Source organism: Hordeum vulgare, chromosome 2H (genome assembly GCF_904849725.1).
Source record: "Hordeum vulgare subsp. vulgare chromosome 2H, MorexV3_pseudomolecules_assembly, whole genome shotgun sequence".
Taxonomy (NCBI): Eukaryota; Viridiplantae; Streptophyta; class Magnoliopsida; order Poales; family Poaceae; genus Hordeum; species Hordeum vulgare.
The window spans coordinates 62,307,728-62,326,649 of record NC_058519.1 but is presented as its reverse complement, the minus strand read 5'-3'; the positions used below and the strand labels follow the sequence as shown (position 1 = coordinate 62,326,649).

Genomic DNA, 18,922 nt, shown 5'->3' with positions numbered 1-18,922 from the left:
TCATAAACACAAGCTACCGCCATTCTTCCTTTTTCTTTGCATGATCGTAGTAGCTACTTGCATTCTTCGGACTTGTGCAAATACGATTTCCTATTACGTGGACCCAAACACATCCCAGATCCAGCGAACAAATTCGGGATATTGTTCAGGTACAACCCAAATCTATAGGGCAGTGACAACAGTAATCCCAGCCTATAGATCTTTGACCCCATCCAGAAAATGGGTTCAATTTCATTGCTTGTTCTTTGGATACCTACCAGGCTTGTTCAGACCGTTCTATGCCACTGCATATGCTGCTCAAAGGTCAAAAGTATCGGAAATGACCGAGGACCAGCATGATTCCGAAAGACATCATTTTCCAATACAGAATTTGCCGATATGTTGCTCAAAACTTCTTCAGATATGTCCTCTCCACTGATTGTTGCGAGAGCCAATACAGCGTCCCTCAAGTCAATAGTCCAAAAATCCAAGGGCAGCTGCTCATTGATCGACGACTCTAGTCTTGTGAAAGCTTCCTGGGTCCTCATGAGCTATTCCAGTTGTCTCTGGACAACACAATGTAATTGGATAAGAAGTCAACAATCTTTCATGCAACAACTGAAGCAACAATTCTAAGAGAAGAACTACTGGGCTTCTACCGATGGCGTACAGAGATGTTTACCTTGTTTATAGTCCATCGCCGTCCCCCGGTAGGCACGGACTCAAGACCTCTGACCTCTATTACAGCGCTCTCCAGCTCAGAAATGCCTTTACGAGTGACTGCACATGTGTGCACATGTTTTCTGAAAATTCCGCTGAATTGCTCAAACTCTTCTCCTGGAACAAATGGTGTGCAATCTACCTTGTTGATAACCAGAACCATTGGCACTGCAGAACCTGAGCATTCCTGGTCATAATAAAGAGACAAAAAAAGAATAGTCACTCTCTAATTTATTTACATACGACGAGAAGGGACATAGAGGACTTCAAACAGAAGGCATGCAAACCAACAACCAGGCAACCAGACATCATCAACAAAATTGTTGAGAAAATGAAACTGATGGTACCTTATCAATCATGACACGTTTGATAAGTTTAGTGTCATCTTCAGTCCACCCATCAACTGCACTTATTGTCATAATAACCATATCAGCTGCCAGTGCAGCAGTCTCTGATCGTTCTACACCTGGTTTAGAGCAAAACAGAAGATAAACGTCAAGACTAACAACACCATCACCATTATTCAATATACAAAATTAAATATATGTTGGGAAATATGTTCCTGTCCCTGATGGGCTATACCGCCCAATGTCAGTTAACACTTTGAGATTCACATCTTTATCATCTTGCTTTAATAGTTCTAGACCGCCCAACGTCAGGTAGTATATATTTATGAGAATAATAATACTCACAAATTTTTCCACAATGTCATCGGTTTCTCTTATGCCAGCAGTGTCGAGAAGGGTAACGGGGATTCCGCAAATCGAGACATTTGCTTCAACTACGTCCCTTGTAGTTCCAGCTATTTCGGTAACAATAGATCTTTCACTCTGCAAGCTAAGCATTTAAGCTCCAGTATGAACTATTATGGCTGCAACACCAAATAAATCAAACTATCCAATTGGATATGTGATTCATATGAAGTATGTAGAATTATAGATTACAATCAGTATTCATATAAGAAGATTATATTGCGATATCGTTTGATGTATAAACTTAGGGCATGACACACAACGGAGAAGCAAGATACAGTATGTTGAGCAAAATCCTCTTAAATCACATGGCACTAGGCATCTACCGGAGTTTTGGTACAGTTCATTTGAAGTCACATCAGAATGGTAGTATCATAAAAGTTCTACGGGTCTAGGGTTGCGGAGAGAAAGATGGGCCCGTGCTCTGGATGGGAGTATGAAAAGTGGATGGTATCCCTCATGTTTTCTTGCTTAATTAATCCCGATGTCAAAAAACATCTTACATTTTGAGATAGTTGATCAATTATATATCTTTGGGATGCAATCCTAAGTAATCAATTTTTAAGAGAGCTGCCGTCATGCTGCCTTGTGTGCTGGTTAATGACCCCATGCCTTAAGTAGCCTTGAACCCATAACAATAAGATATAGCTCATGTAACTTCACATATAAAAAGAGAAAACAACAAAGATTAACAAGCATGGAAATAACGAAATAGAACACTAACAAAGATATGCTGGACCAATATTCAACAAAAATAATGACACAGAGATATCCATGATTATACCTTACTCTAGGCATTCAGGAGGCTTGATTTTCCAATATTTGGGCGGCCAATAATTGCTATCTGTGCAAAATTGTAAGCGCATTTTCATCCTTAATTAGTTTTCCTTTAACAATTCAGTATAATGCATAGAATAAAGTACCTCTAGACCAGACACCAACAACTTATCATACTTTGCAGTATCAAGAGCATCTTGAACCTCTTGCCTCATGCTGTTAATTTTGTTGAGCAGCATCATAGGGTCCAATGGAGGCATCTCGTCTTCAAAATCTAAACGAGCCTCAATTTCAGTGATCAATTCTATGCACCTTGATCTCAAAGATTTCACTAGAGTAGAAAAGCCCCCCTACAGTAGAGGATACATATAATTCAGATTGGAGAACCTACTTATTATTCAAAAAACATCTATATTGTGCTACCCAAAGAAACTAGAGCTGATGAAGTTAAACTTCACAATGCAAAAGGGTTTGAAGTAGTGGCTGCGTCAGGAACTTGTTATCGGCGTGTACAAGGGGGAGAAAAAACAAGTCCTGCACAATAGATGGAAATTTCCTCTCCACATTTTACTAATAAGAACAACTATATTCAATTTCCTTTTCCCATTTCACTAATCACTCTCACACTCCAATTGATATCTCCTTTTTCATAATTTGGGGGTTGCCTGTAACATGAGCAACCCCTGCCACCACACCACCCCTGGTTACTACCCTCCATAAAGAGTTGTTTCAGCTACTCCTGACATGGAAACAACTGGTCTCTGGTATTTCGACGCATAAACACAAAAAACCTCTCTACATGGTCGCCATGTACATCGTTTCTCAGGGCCTACCTAAAACAGGCTAACATGATTTGATTTACCAACAGCGTAGTTTTGCGACATGCCTGGATGCCAGTCAAGGCAGAATCTGCCGCAGCTACGGACTTGGCTGAAATAAGCCTCGAGACGTTCTCCGCTTGAGCCAAGTCCAATCTCCCATTTAGGGACGCGCGAAGGGTGAATTCACCTGAAAAGCAAACATGAACACTGAGCTAGGAGTTTGCTCAAGACAAGACACCTACATTCACCATTCTTCAAACAAAAAGTGTGCCTACCTGACAAAAACAAAACGGTTTCCCTATAACTATAACCAGAGCCATAGCAAACAGAACTGTTTCTCCTGAACTATAATCATAGCCGAAACAAACTGAAGTACACTATTTCTTTACAGACATAAATAATCTGGACCTGTAGGAGGTGAGTGAGCAAGCAAGCAACCAACCAGGGTCGGCGAGCCGAGCACCGGCCTCCAAGCAGGCGCTGAGCACGCGGCGCAAGCAAAGGTCGTTCCCATGGCACTAGAGCTCCACCACATCCTCCCGGGTGTAGGACCTCGGAGCCAGCATGGGCACCACCAGCACCTTCAGAATTCGGCAAAACAAAATGAGTACTCGCCGCACTGGTTCGAATCACAGAGAAAGTAGAGCAGCACCTCGTCGATGACGCCCCCGTCTCCGTCCAGCGCGAGCCCGTACTCCACGGAGTGGCTTCGGGGCCTCTAGGGCGCCGGGGACTTCCGGGTCGGCCGGAACACGCGGGCGACGACGGCGACGGCGTCGGCGCCGGACAGCCGGACGACGCCGACGGCCGCGGGCCCCCCGCCGAGGGAGGTGACGATGGCGGCGATCGTCCCCAGAGACCCACCGCCGCCGCCGTACAGTGAACATGCAGTTCTTCTATTCCGTAGATGATATTTATCCTTTCAGTTTACCCGGCGGAAACCACTAGGGCTTGTTATTTGATCTTCAATCGGGCACCTCGGCTCATCACCGTTGCTGGTTCTCCCTTAAGCAGCGAGCCCAGCTCCCGGAAGCCGTGGGGCACGCGGAATCTGGCCGGGGCGACGGATCCCGGCGGATCGCTCCCCGGATCCCGCAGATCTAGGCCTGCGGGCCGGACCGAGCTAGCAACGCACGAGCGCCAGCAGCTGCGGGTCCGCTCGTCCGTCCCGATCCGACGGTACAAGCGCACGGGCACAACACAGAAGGGAGGGAGGAAGGGAGGCGGCGAGCCCTCGCGGGGGGGGGGGGGATGAGATGGGGAAGTATGCATACCTGCGGCGGGGCGGTAGGGCTCCGTAGACCTCGACGCCGTCAAGGAGCACGTCCGACGAGGCTCGCCGCCGACAAGGCGGCCACCGCTGGGAGGGAGAGCAGGAGAAGGGGAGGGATATGGGGGAGAGCGAGCTCGACTTGGTCGATACGGGCACAGGGGCCGCGCGGGGACTGGCATGGGGATTTTAGCGGGGGTGATAGCAATGGCGCATCCCCAGGGGGTGCGCCATTAGTAATTTTTTTTATTTTTATAGCAATGGCGCATCCCGCTGGTGGTGCGCCATTAGTAGTTTTGCAAAAAAAATTATAGTAGTGGCGCACCACCTACAAATGCGCCATTAGTAACCCTGGTTACTAATGGCGCACCAGCTGGTGGTGCGCCATTAGTAGTTTTGCAAAAAAAATTATAGTAGTGGCGCAGTGGGTGAGTGGTGCGCTATTACTAGTTAAACTAGTAATGGCGCAATCTGCCCCGTTGCACCATCAGTACTTTTGCATATATATATATATATATATATATATATATATATATATATATATATATATATATATATATATATATATAGTAGTGGCGCACCGAGTGTGTGTTGCGCCATTAGTGTCCATCACACTAATGGCACACCTGCACATGGTGCGCCACTGCTATATAGTAGTGGTGCACTACTTGTCTGGTGCGCCATTAGTGTCTATATCATCTATAGCCCTTTTCCTAGTAGTGAGAGAGAGAGAGAGAGATCCAATCCCGGATGGGATCTTGCCCCTCCGGGAGCGATGGCTTCCAAGGACCAGATGGGAGAACCTCTCCCCATATAGGGAGAGGCCATGGAGGAGGAAGCCTAAGGGGGGAGACTCTCTCCCTCTCTCTTCCAGCGGTCCCGGAGTGTCGCCGGAGGAACCACCGCCATGGTGATCATCTTCATCAACATCACCGTCTCCATCACGTTCCCTCATCTATCTATGGTGGTCCACTCTCCCGCACCCCGTTGTAATACCCTACTTGAACATGGTGTTTCAGGACACATATTACTAATCAATGATATGTTGCCATCCTATGATGTTTGAGCAGATTTTTGTTGTCCTTTGGGTTGATTGATGATCTTGATTGATTTGAGTGTATGTTTTATTTTGGTGATATCCTAAGGCACCTTCTATGAGGCGCACACGTGAAAGATTCATGCTGGAGTGTGTTGCAATATGTTCATGATTCACTTATAGTGGGTGGCTAGAGTGATAGAAGCTTACACCCGCGCAAGGGGTTGTTTACGTATGGGAGTAAGGGGGACTTGATGTTTAATTGTATGGTTGGGATTATCTTAGTGATTTCTAGTATTTGCGGATGCTTGCTAGAGATCCAATAATAAGTTCATATGATCCAAGTACGGAAAGTATGTTAGCTCATGCCTCTCTCTCATGTAAAATTGCAAGAATGATTACCTATCTTGTTATCAATTGCCTAGGATGATTCCACACTCCATACCATCATTATTACACACTCACTATTTGTAATATATTGTAATATATTCTAACTCTATCTAGTGAAGCAACTATTTTCATATTTAATTCTCCAATATCATACAAAGCTATCCTCTTTATACCCACAATGCAGTTCTATTTCACATTACTAAGATAGAAGCAAACGTTCGGTGTATGTAGAGTCGTACCGGTTGCAGATAGGACTTGAGAAAATATTGATCTTACCTTTAGCTCCTTGTGGGTTCGACACTCCATACTTATGACTTCCATCTTTGAAAAGTGCTATGATGATTCCTTGCACTTGGGGATTATCAATATGACACTCGCGCATCCTCTCGATGCAATCCTTTGGAGCTTGTGCTGGAGAAATTTGCATCCTGCTGATTCATTTCACGCATCCGTCCCCGCGCGCCCACGCTCCAACGAGCAAATGTGACCAAGGAGAACGACGACAAGGCTGTCGACTGAGGCTTCCGCCGCCATGGAAGATGTCAAGAAGTCTCCTAGTCAGGTTGGATTTGCCCCTAGTTCATTCTACAGGTAGCATCAGCGACAAGTTCGAATCCCTAGCTTCAACTGTTGCTAGCATCCTTTGTTCAAAAATTGACCAATGCCTCTGTTTTTGTCTTTATATGTTTCTAACAAGACTAACACCCCATGTTAGTGAATTAATGTTGGATGAACTAGTCATATTAATGGTTCTTCTATATGAAGAAATATATTGTTGGGCCTCACCGCCCCAACTAGATTGAATAGAAGCATTTTGGTAGTGCTTAGGTTTTCACATAAGCAACACAAAATTAATGGAGTTCTGTCGTACACAGCTTTATCCTGATGTTCCCAAATAGAGCACCTGACCTAGAGAGTTCCTTAACAATATGGAAGGTGCTTTTAGAGGTGACACTCCTTGGGCTTGCAGTTCTGAAGAAGAACTGGAGAGTGTTGGTGAGATAATTCACTAATGATGTTGTGTTGTCAATTCATAATAAGTGATGGCTTGTATTTTTCATAATGGTATTTGGATATGAGCTTGGAACATTTATTCTTGGACATGCTATGTTTTTAGAGGAATCGTTTGTATTTTATCTTTTCATATTAGCACTCTCAAAGTCATATGGATTATACTAGTTGTACTCTCAAAGTCATATATTTTATACCTGCTGCATATCTAATAAGTGGATTATAATAACCATTTTTGCTTAGGCTTTATTGTGTAAGAACATTAAGAATTATGTTATTTCATTTATTTGAATAGGAAAATGTTTGATGCCATACATTGTTTGAAGTTTACATTACACATGTTGCATGCCACTTTATAAGTATATTCTACCATAGCCATGTTGGTGTCCTAATAACTTGTAGTTGAGGCTCAATGCGGTAAATCTTTTTATCGGTACGTACCATAACTTTTGCTACTTATAGTTTTTCATGTTGTTATCTCACACACACTTGTTTGTTCTTCGACTATTTATTCTTTCTAGCGTTTGGTGATGCCATCTGGAACCCAATGAAAGTTTTCCAATAGCATGCATTTTATGGTCCACTCGTCATATACATGGTTACCATTCCTTTTTCGTTCTTTGATTCCATTGTTATGATTGTTGTCTTGCTTGTGTGTGTGTTTATGAGCAGGGTTTATTCGGGATCCACAGCTAGGTGTTTAGGGACTTCTTGCTCAATATGGAATGCTCACAAATCTGAAGCACATGCTTGAATATTTGGGGAATGATCGTTCACTTTGTCTACTTATAGCCAGCAAATAGGAATTCATTGCAATTTCAGCTTATAAATGGCTTCCTTTAACCCATATAACTTTTTTATGTCATACATCTTATGGTTCTCAAATACTTATGTTTAGTGCTTCAGATTTGTGAACATTTCATCTACGTGATGTGATGTCCCATTGTCCTGTTGTCGTTATTGTGCTTCTCAAATAATTCATTGCAGTATGCTTCAGTTGTTAGAGAATGGAGAACATTATATTTATGTGATGTGTATATCATGCTATTGTATTCATCCTTCCATGCTTCAGTTAGTGATAGCGTGTTAGCTTTGCACTACCATATAATGTTGTGTATTAGTGATAACATGTTAACTTTGTACTACTTGAACAACAATGCATCATCATCCTTCTTCTTGTCCATAACTCATGACACCTGTGTGAATGACATGAGTATTGATGGGTCCTGGGCGTGGACGTGCAATACCACATAGAGGTTTTAATGCCATCATAAGTGGTTAAAGAAGGCTCCAACTACAAGGTGTGGGCTTCATCCTGACAGGGAGTGGTCCAATACAAAGTCGAAGGTGTGTTCTTCTACTCCATTGCTTCTAGTATCCAACATGTTGTTAAGATGCCTGGATGGGTGGTTAAACTTGTATTTTGCAATGTATAAGCATCCTGGGATTCGGTAGTACTATGATGATCAAAAATTTTATACAAACTTTTTGATAGTTGTTAGTATGACCTGATTGATTTTCAATTATTAACAAATCACTTCCGTGTATTGACAATGTTTTTGCTGCTTGATGTATGTGTGCTTCATGTAAGTTAATGTACTCATCTACTGTAGATGTTGGTTCATGTTCAGTTTGTACCTATGTTATATTAATGCCTTTGGCACATTTTCTTCGTTGAGCAGCATCCATACTATAGCACACCACCCTTTTTCCACAGCTCAACACTACTTAACTAAGCACTACATTATTGAGAGCACATCCTTACAAGGTTTAATGAGATACATATCTGTTTTGCAGCTTGATTTTATACTCGAGTTTATCTTCCTTTGTGGTTAGTGCAGCAGATAAAGTTTGAGAAATAGGACATTTCATTGGAGTAAATACCAAAAATAGTGGTGAAGTCGACGCTTAGGAGGGTGCTTATGTTGTTCAATATTATTGGTGTCAATGTGTGTAACATAACCATTTTTTATTCATGGTATTTTGGATGCCTCACTAGTTTGTTCTGTGGTTTTTTTTGTTTTTTAAAACAAAATGCAAAGCTAGGAACTGAAATATTATGGCAACAAAAACAACAATTGGCTCGCATTGGGTTGCAACTGGACTACATGATGTTTAAATGCCCATTTATATAAATAAAACATAGTCTATCACAGGAACTATTGGGAGAAATGCAAATTATAGGCCTGAAATGTTGGGTCGAATCTGTTTAAACACCAAAGATGGGATGGGCCAACAAAATATTTGACAATTCAAATTCGAAATAGATTATGCCATGTCATGTCCTATGTGGCATCCATGGGGAAAATGTTTGCCACGTCATCACATATGTTCAAGTGGATGGAGCCTCGTAAGTTCTCCCATGTCAGCTCCTACGTGGATATCACATCTACTCCTACGTGGATCGAACATATAGGCTATGACCAAAATGGAATTGCGGTCATAGATCATCTAACGGCCAAAACGTCCAAAAGGTCATGCTTATACATTCTTGATGGACAACCGTTAACCTTCTGAATTTGGTCATAAGAAGGTCATAAACAAAAACAATGTTGATGCACTGATCAAAATGGTGGGTCATGGATGGACTTATTTCTTGTACTGAAGGAATCTTACATCGGTAAAAAAACATGTTAAAATTTCAGGCCGATCGGATATACAGATCTCTGGATATTTAAAAAACAGTGTTCGGCTAGACTCCCAAGTCGTGAAACAGAAAAGAAAACACACAGAGATCCAATCTAGAGGATCACCCATCCCTCGGCGGACACGTTGGCCAAGGACCATAGGAGTAATCCTTCTCCCATCTAGGGGGCAAACAATAATAAGGAGGGGCTCTCTCTCTCTCTCTCTCTCGCGCGCGCGGTGGCGCTTGAGCGCCACCGGGGAAACCATCATGATAGTGATCTACACCAACAACTTCATCGTCGTCAATGCCAACTCCCCCCTATATGTAGCGATGTGACCTCTCTTTTCCCTCTGTAATCTCTACTTGAACATGATTCACTATGCTATATATTATTATCCAATCATGTGTTGGACTGTTATGATGTTTGAGTAAATCCCGTTTGTCATACACGTTAATTATGGGATGGTGTGATTTATATGATTTTTATGTTATTATGGTTATGTCATATGGTGCTCTCCATATTGCACAAGCGTGTGGGATTCCCGATGTAGGGTCTTGCAATATGTTCATAATTCACTTATAGTGGGTTGCAGGGGTGAAAACAGCCTAAACCCGAGTAAGTGGGTTAAGTTGCATATGAGATTAAAGGGGACTTTACACTTAATGTTATGGTTGGGTTTTACCTTAATGGTCTTTACTATTTGAGGATGCCTGTTAGATTTCCAATCATAAGTTCATGTGATCTAAGTACGGAAAGTGTCTTAGCTTAAGCCCCCCCCCTCATGCATATGATAATTATCACACTTGTCATCTTCAATTTCCTATGGACAATTCTTATAATTGTTCTAAAAACACTCTACTAAAATAAACAAACTTTTTTTATCTCGCAAAGTACTTCTAGTTTTATTCTTGTTCTAGGTAAAGTGAGCGTTAATGCACGTAGAGTGGTATCAGTGATCGATAGAGCTCGAGACAAAATTAATTATAGCTTTAGCTCCTCATTCGGTTTAACACTCTTGTTTATCAAAAAGGCTACAACTGATCCCCCATACTTGTGGCTTATCAAGACCTTTTTTGGCATCGTTGTCGGGGAGCAATACACTACAATATCTTCTCTACTCATTGACAAAAACCCTGGTGAGAAAACATGAAACGTCGCCAAAGATCATTTCTATGATGGTCCACCCTCACAAGGTTTTTACCCTTTGGGGCAGCACCCTCGACATCTTTGGCGATGTTTGAGGCTCATTTTTGGCGAAGTATTGGGTCGTCATTAGGCATGTCCATTTTCTACGACGAGTCTTAGTGTCATAGTAAATGTTGGTGGGTCCTTTTTTGTAAATGTAAATAGAAAAGTAACAATTACTTATTTTTCATCTGACTCATTTAACGAGATCTCTTTTTCATAATAGTGGGAACTTGGAATTGGGATCGTCCGGTTCACTCCTAACATGGATCATGAATGGATTACTCATGGATCAAAGTTGATGCCACCATACATGGCTAGTGTGAATCAGTTTAAATTACCCAAATAAAAAATAAAATCATTTATTTATTTGGCAACATTTTGATCCTATTTTGCTGCCAAACAAAATCCTGTAACCTAGTTGGTACAATTAGTAGGGTTCATTCAAGTTCTACCACATAGTGCAAATGTACAACACAATCAAATAACGACCACACATAGTACTCATATGCACCATAGGAGAATTTTTCTGCCATGACATCCTATATGAGCCAACAAAGACCTGCCATTGTATCCTAACCTGGTGCCATGGAAGATTTTATGATCCAAAAGGTTAATTATGCTTCCATGACAACTTTTCGAGCCAACAAAATACAATGAAACATTATCTAGCATAAGTTCAACACACTTAACTAACATGTATACTAAATAGTAATGTTCTCAAGGCTACACTCTCAAAACACCTACTCGTCGGATGCCTCGTGCTAGTTGCGGCATTCTATCCATCTTCTATGGTGGTGGGTGGGGCGTTCTTGCTGTCATCATCCCCAACATATATCCCCATCAGGCTCTTTTGAACCCTAATTGAAGAATTCATCTAGTTTTATGCCCATCTGATGACCAATTCTGCTCTGCTCTGAACTGACATCTGTGAACGCTCTTCGTTGTTGGTCTCCAATGTGACAACGTGTGATGCATTTATCAATTCACTACTCATGTAATTTTTGCAAACTTGCAACTCCTCTGCCATGTTCGTCCTCCCATGTGCGAGAGCCTCCATCCTCTTCAGCTCCTTCCAAGACATCACCACTTTTCTTCCACATGTCTAATCCTTAATGCTTTCGCCATGACCCATTGAGGAGGCACACATGAAGGAGGCCTGCATGGCTCCTGTCGTGAAGGATTGGAGGATGATGGTGCAGTACGAGAGGCCTTGCGGCAACGACAAGGCATGGAGTCGATGGCGGACCCTGAAAATGAGTAAACTATAGTAATTGTAGTAGTAGCATGACACAATTAAATTAATTAGATTCTTAATGAACGTAGAAAAATATTGAACTAAGAAGGAGCATGTAGTGGGACTCAGGAGCCAAAAAATATGCGAACATGTACAAAAGAAATAGTAGAACAAAGGACACCTCAAATTGCCACATGATTGATAGTAATTAATCAATTAATCACTAGGCATGTGAGTTGATTTTCGGTTCATCGAGGTTCCTTTCAACAACTCTCATCTATCACGTGGTGGTGTATATATACGGGTATTTCAACTGTCGGTGATGGTCACTATTGTTCTTCCCCTCCTGCTTTACCATTGTCTGAGAGGAGGATAAGTACAATAGTGACCCCCTCCGACAACATTCAACATACTTCAACCAGCTCTCAACAATCGACTGATAACCCGCAAGTATATGGGACTACGACAGTCTTCGAGGGTAGTATATCATCCAAATTTATTGATTCGACACAAGGGGAGCCAAAAAATATTTATCAGCCTTAGCAGTTGAGTTGTCAATTCAACCACACCTTAAATATAATATTTGTGAGACACAGTGTTTAGTAGCAGAGTGGTTTGATAGTTTTGATAGCTTTAGTAACAATAGCAATAGTAACAGGAACATGAATAGTAATAGTTGGTGATGTTTGTAACATAGCAGCATTAATAACTTAGCAAATATCAATATGAGAAAAGCGTAGGCATTGGATCAAGGATGGATATTTATGTTGGATGACATTCATCATGTGACAGTCAAAACCTAGAGCGAGCACAATAGCTCCAATTCATCAATGTAAAGTTGGCATGTATTCCATATATAGTCATAATACTTATAATAAGAACTTGCATGACATATTTTGTCCTAGCCTCCCGTGGAAACAGGGTCCAAAGGAAAACTAAGGGATATTAAGGCCTTCTTTTAGTACAGAACCAAAACAAAGCATTAAAACATGGTGATTACATGAACTCCTCATACAAATGGTAATCACCGGAGATGATCCCAAATTCTATCACTTTGGGGTCTATGGATCATAACACATAATAGGTGCATATAACACCCACATGCTTAAGTCATTGCTTGTACTCAAGCAATTCAATTGACAAACTGAAAATGATAAAGAAAAACCTTTACAAACTCTTTTGTTCTCGTTGTTGTATATAATCTTAACTAGCGTTCAAGTTTTCAGCAGAGATTATGAACTTCCATGAACAAAATGATTGTGCATTGCTAACATGTTGGTCTCACATTAAATAAGTGAGGAACATTGTACTACTCTACATGAACACATTTTGTGAGGAACATGTGTTGTAACATTAATTGTTTATTTTTCATATCATAGTGGTCACGATTATGTTGTGGAAGTGCTAAAAATTTATTTGGTAGAGTTTACAATAAAGTTGTTTTCATCATAATATAAACTAGAAAACCAAACAAAGATCAAACTTATTCTTGCCTCCCCCACTAAGTGTTCCATCCAATTTTCCCTTCCCTCGACTTCATTTTGAACACCCTCCGTGCCCACCTAACCCTCTTCAAATTAATACTTGCCTCTTTTTTCGTAGTAACCGTATATCTCCCTCTCTCTCTCTATATATATATATATATCGATGGATGACATTCGACTTGGTTCCATACGCTCTGCTGCAAAACTACCCCAAGATCTCATCCTAATCGAAGAGTTCTGTTTACGATGTTGTTTTTTTGTTACAGTAATAAAAAAGTTATGGTTCTTATTTGGGTTAACACTATATGTCATTCTCACTGCAAGACCTATCCCACTAGGTTAAGGTGGGAAAATAATGTGTTGGGGAACGTTGCATGCGAAACAAAAAATTTCCTACGCACACGAAGACCTATCATGGTGATGTCCGTCTACGAGAGGAGATTTGGATCTACGTAACCTTGTAGATCACACAGCAGGAAGCGTTAAGAAACGCGGTTGATGTAGTGGAACGTCTTCACGTCACTCGATCAGCCCCACGAACCGTCCCACGAACCGTCCCGCGATCCGTCCCACGATCCGTTCCGATCTAGTGCCGAACGGACGGCACCTCCGCGTTCAGCACACGTACAGCTCGACAATGATCTGGGCCTTCTTGATCCAGCAAGCAAGACGAAGAAGTAGATGAGTTCTCCGGCAGCGTGACGACGCTCCGGTGGTGGTGACGATCTACTCCTGCAGGGCTCTGCCCGAGCTCCACAGAAATACGATCTAGAGGTAAAACTATGGTGTCTAGATCTGAGCTGCACGTGGCAAAAGTTGTCTCAAATTAGCCCTAAATCACCACTATATATAGGAGGGAGGGGGAGGAGGCCTGCCTTGAGGACAAAGTCCCCAAGGGGGTGCCGGCCAGGAGGAGAGTAGGATTCCCACTCCAATCCTACTCAAAATACGATTGGAAAGTGGAGTCCTCTTCCTTCCCACCTCCCTTTTTTTTCTTTGGTTTTCTCTTTATGGCACCTATGCCCTCTTGGGCTGTCCCACCAGCCCACTAAGGGCTGGTGCACCACCCCTAGGGACATTGGGCTTCCCCCGGGTGGGTTGCCCCTTCCCGGTGTACTTTCGGAACTCATTCGTCACTCCCGGTACATTCCCGGTAATGCCCGAAAACCTTCCGGTAACCAAATGAAGCCATCCTATATATCAATCTTCATTTCCGGACCATTCTGAAAACCCTCGCGACGTCCGTGATATCATCTGGGACTCCGAACAACATTCAGTAACCACACATATAACTCAACTATACTAAAACATCATCGAACCTTAAGTGTGCAAACCCTGCGGGTTCGAGAACTATGTAGACATGCCCCGAGGCACTCCTCAGTCAATATCCAATAGCGGGACCTGGATTCCCATATTGGATCCTACATATTCTCCGAAGATCTTATCGGTTGAACCTCAGTGTCAAGGATTCATATAATCCCGTATGTCATTCCCTTTGTCCTTCTGTATGTTACTTGCCCGAGATTCGATTGTCGGTATCTGCATACCAATTTCAATCTCGTTATCGGCAAGTCTCTTTACTCGTTCCGTAATACAAGATCCCGTGACTTGCACTTAGTCACATTGTGTAACGACTAAGATGTGGTCCTTTCCGATCTGGGGATCGAGGCCCCGAATTGGAAAGGAGCGCATCTAAGTGTCTCGCAAACAAGGTATCATGGCACATACATAATATCAACAGAATGACAATAAGGGGTTCAATTGCCATCTCATAAATATATCAGAGTACATCACGCATACAATCAAAGTAGTTCCTCTATGGACTACAAAACAAGGGAAATGGCTATGCTACCCTGCCTGCTGGCCCACGATCACGACCACGCCTCAATCTTCTGGATAGTTCACGTACAAGCGGTCGTTCTCCTCATCGTACTGCCACACCAGATGTGTGCCGTCGGGATCACCTGCATGTGGGGTACCTGAACCTGTTGGTGTTATGAAGGAATCTGTGAGCCATGGGGATGATACGTCCATTTTGCATCATGCTTTCATGTTGATATTTATCGCTTTATGGACTGTTATTATACTTTGTGGAACCATACTTATGCCTTTTCTCTCTCATTTTGCAAGGTTTATTTGAAGAGGGAGAATACTGGGAGCTGGAATTCTGGACTGGAAAAGGAGCAAGTCTGAGTCCTCTATTCTGCGCAACTCCAAATGCCCTGAAAATCAACGGTGATTTTTTTGGGAATATATAAAAAATACTGGGCGAAAGAAGTGTGAGAGGGGAGCAACCAGGGGCCCACAAGCCTGGTTGCCATGGCCTACCCCCCTGGCCGCGGCAACAGGGCTTGTGGGCACCCTGGTGGCCCAGAGGCCCCCCTCTTTTGCTATATGAAAGGTTTCGTCTGGAAAAAAATCAGGGTGGAGCTTTTTCGTGGATTCTCCGCCGCCACGAGGTGAAACTTGAGCAGATCCAATCTAGAGCTCCGGCAGGACGATCCTGCCGGGGAAACTTCCCTCCCGGAGGGGGAAATCGTCACCATCGTGATCACCAACACTCCCCTCGTCGGAGGGGAGTCATCTCCATCAACATCTTGATCAGCACCATCTCCTCTCCAAACCCTAGTTCATCTCTTGTAACCAATCTCCGTCTCGCGACTCCGATTGGTACTTGTAAGGTTGCTAGTCGTGTTGATTACTCTTTGTAGTTGATGATAGTTGGATTACTTGGTGGAAGAGTTTATGTTCAGATCCTTGATGCTATTCATTACACCTCTGATCATGATTATGATTATGCTTTGTGAGTAGTTACTTTTGTTCCTGAGGACATGGGATAAGTCATGCTGATAATAGTCATGTGAATTTGGTATTCGTTCGGTATTTTGATATGTTGTATGTTGTTTTTCCACTAGTGGTGTTATGTGAACGTCGACTACATAACACTTCACCATATTTGGGCCTAGAGGAAGGCATTGGGGAGTAGTAAGTAGATGATGGGTTGCTAGAGTGACAAAAGCTTAAACCCCAGTGTATGCGTTGCTTCGTAAGGGGCTGATTTGGATCCACTAGTTTAATGCTATGGTTAGACGTTGTCGTAATTCTTCTTTCGTAGTTGCGGATGCTTGCGAGAGGGGTTAATCATAAGTGGGAAGCTTGTCCAAGTAAGGGAAATACCCAAGCGCCGGTCCACCCACACATCAAACTATCAAAGTAACGAACGCGAATCATATGAACATGATGAAACTAGCATGACAGAAATTCCTGTGTGTCCTCGGGAGTGTTTTCCCTCTTATAAGACTTTGTTCAGGCTTGTCCCTTGCTACAAAAGGGATTGGGCCACTTGCTGCACAGTTGCTACTACTTGTTACTTGTTACTTTTCGCTTGCTACGTTTCACCTCACGACACCATCACTTGTTACCGCTACTTTCAGTGCTTGCAGTTATTACCTTGCTGAAAACCGTTTATCAGAGCCTTCTCCTCCTCGTTGGGTTCGACACTCTTACTTATCAAAAGGACTACGATTGATCCATTATACTTGTGGGTCATCAAGACTCTTTTCTGGCGCCGTTGCCAGGGAGGAAAGCGCCTTTGGTAAGTGGAATTTGGTAAGGGAACATTTATATACTGTGCTGAAATCTATTGTCACTTGTCACTGTGGAAACTGTTCCTTTGAGGAGTTTGTTCGGGGTATCTTCACCACGAACGGAAGCACGAGGAGTTGTTCCTCAACCTGAGGTACCTACTGAAAATATCTTTTATGAAATTCCTTCGGGTATGCTTGAGAAACTGCTGGCTAATCCTTTTACAGGAGATGGATCATCACATCCAGACTTGCATCTGATCTATGTAGATGAAGTTTGTGGTTTATTTAAGCTTGCAGGTTTGCCTGATGATGAGATAAAGAAGAAAGTCTTTCCATTATCTTTGAAGTATAAGGCGTTGACATGGTATAGGCTATGTGATGATACTTGATCATGGGACTACTATCGGTTGAAATTGGAATTTCATCAAAAGTTTTATCCTATGCATTTAGAACATCGTGGTCGGAATTATATTTATAACTTTTGGCCTCATGACAAGGAAAGCATAGCTCAAGCTTGGGGGAGGCTTAAATCAATGCTATATTCATGCCCCAATCATGAGCTCTCGAGAGAAATTATCACTCAAAACTTTTATGATCAGCTTTCTCATGAAGATCGTACCATGCTTGACACTTCTTGTACCGGTTCTTTTATGAAGGATATTGATCACAAGTGGAATTTATTGGAAAGAATCAAACGTAACTCTGAAGATTGGGAGCTTGAAGAAGGTAAGGAGTCAGGTATGAATTTCCAGTTTGATTGCGTTAAATATTTTGTTGAAACAAACACTTCTAGAGATTTTAGCGCTAAGTATGGACTTGACTCTCAGATAGTAGCTTCTCTATGTGAATCTTTTGCTGCTCATGTTGATCTTCCCAAAGAGAAGTGGTTTAAGTATCATCCTCCTGTAGAAATCAACATAGTTAAACCCAATCTAGTTGAAGAGAAAGTCATTGCCTTTAGTGATCCTATTGTTCCTTGTGCCAACGCTGAGAAACCACCTTACCCTGCTAGGAAAAAGGATTATTCTAAAGCTCCAACTGTGATACGTAGGGGTTACATTAGACCACTTGCACCCCCTGAGGAAATTAGAGTTGAACCTAGTGTTGCTATTATCAAAGATCTCTTAGCCGAAGACATAGACGGGCATGTTATCAAATTTTGTGAGGACTCCACTAGAATTGCTAAACCTCACTCGAAAGACAAATATAGACCTATAGTTGGCTTACCCGTTGTTTCTGTCAAGATAGGAGATCACTGTTATCATGGTTTATGTGATATGGGTGCTAGTGTTAGTGCAATACCCCGGTCCCTATATGATGAAATCAAAGATGAGATTGAACCTGTTGAGTTAGAACCAATTGATGTCACTATTACGCTAGCTAATAGAGACACTATGTGTCCCCTGGGAATTGTGAGAGACGTAGAAGTCCTGTGTGGTAAGACGAAGTATCCTACTGATTTCCTCGTCTTTGCTACTGCACAAGATAACTTCTGCCCCATCATATTTGGTAGACCCTTTCTCAACACTGTCAATGCTCATATTGATTGCATTAAACAGACTGTCACTGTTAGTTTCGAGGGTGTGTCTTATGAATTTAACTTCTCCAAGTTTGGAAGACAACCCCATGAAAAAGAGTCGTCTGGTAGGGATGAAATCATTGCTCTTGCCTCTATTGCCGTACCTCCTACGGATCCTTTAGAGCAATATCTGCTAGAGCATGAAAATGATATGCATATGGATGAAAGAGATGAGATAGATAAAATTGTCTTAGAACAATATCCTATTCTCAAGAATAATCTGCCTGTTGAACTGCTTGGGTATCCTCCCCCACCAAAGGGTGATCATGTGTTCGAGTTGAAACAGTTACCAGATACTCTTAAGTATGCCTATCTTGATGAGAAGGAGATATATCATGTTATTATTAGTGCTCATCTCTTGAATCACGAAGAGAAGAAGTTATTAAAAATTTTGAGGAAGCACCATGATGCTATTGGATATACTCTTGATGATCTAAAAGGTATTAGCCCCACTCTATGTCAGC

At 42.2% G+C, this 18,922-nt stretch overlaps 1 pseudogene; it reads right to left on the bottom strand.

Annotated features, from left to right (window-relative positions):
• Nucleotides 1-351: 351 nt before the first annotated feature.
• Nucleotides 352-4,501, bottom strand: LOC123425473 (annotated as a pseudogene).
• Nucleotides 4,502-18,922: the final 14,421 nt, after the last annotated feature.